Genomic DNA, 1,288 nt, shown 5'->3' with positions numbered 1-1,288 from the left:
TAGTGATATTACACCGCTGAAATTAAACAATTCTCAAGGTCTGTGTGATCCGAGAACATGACCTTTAATGCAGTGTTTATTAGTACACCATGGTGTTTGTATTGGAATATGTTTCAGATGGTTGTAAGAGAGCATATTGTAGCTTTCTCGTGTGTGAATGAGCAGCTGAAGACATTTCAAAATAAGAGTCCTGGTGTATTTTGGGCTTGTTTAAAATTAAAAGTCCTGCATTATACTTTTTTTTTTTTTAATGATTATTACAAAATAATCTTTATCTGGCATTTAATTCTATGTTTAGAATAAACATAATTTCATAAATATTACATAAATACAGTTTGAAGTAGAAATATTTAAAACCGGTGTAGTTTTTGTATTGAAATAAATTAAATAATTTTGCTAGTAATGACTCTCTGTATAAAAAAAATTATTTAGTACATTTTCATTGCGCTCCTAAATTTTTCAAAATTGTCTTTTTTTAGGGGAAAAAAGCAAGCATGAATAATAACCCAATATAACCGTATTAACTTTAATGCTGAACATTTGTAAAGTGGGAGACACATGCTTTTTGATGGAGTTTGTGTTTGTTTTTTAAGGTTTAAGATCTGTTTATTTAAGTGATGCTCAGTTGGCAAACGGCATTGTAACATTTAATGTTGCATCATTTCCTGTTTGGTAAAGCGGAGAGAGACCGTAAATCGCCATACTTGCATTTGAGGCCGGCCTTCAACATAAAAATGCAGTTTATAAGTCGAACAGGATATATTAATTTGGGGGAAATGTAGAGCAATACTTTATTTGGTAACACTTTCTATGAAGCCCATGCTTAGAATATATTATAGCCTCATTTATACTTTTATATAAGTATTACTATTCTATAAATATATTTATAAAGACCTATACTGCATTATAAGAACAGTTATAGTTACATTTATATATTTTTTATTAATAACTACTTATAAGTCATGTATTAATTCACATGCTCATAATCCATTATACACTTATTTATAAATGATCAAATATAAAATTGTTCCAGAGAAACTTGTTTGCTGTACAAATTATGTCTTTAATGGCTAATGTTTGCATCACAGGTCATGAATGGTATTTATGATTTGTTAAAATCTATATCTCCTCAGCCATATGCATGGTATTGCGTATAGTAGTTTGAAATTATACTTTATATAATATTGTTGCAGTCTTCTGCTAGTGTGTAACATTGAATAAGGTTTGATTACAGTTTTTTCCCCCATTATTTTATTACAGGAATTATTTATTTTTATATACAGGAATT

The sequence above is a fragment of the Rhinichthys klamathensis genome, unplaced genomic scaffold (genome assembly GCF_029890125.1).
Source record: "Rhinichthys klamathensis goyatoka isolate OS25496 unplaced genomic scaffold, OSU_Roscu_1.1 h1tg000293l_1, whole genome shotgun sequence".
Taxonomy (NCBI): Eukaryota; Metazoa; Chordata; class Actinopteri; order Cypriniformes; family Leuciscidae; genus Rhinichthys; species Rhinichthys klamathensis.
The sequence above is the reverse complement of the archived record's forward strand: the minus strand, read 5'-3'. Positions refer to the sequence as shown.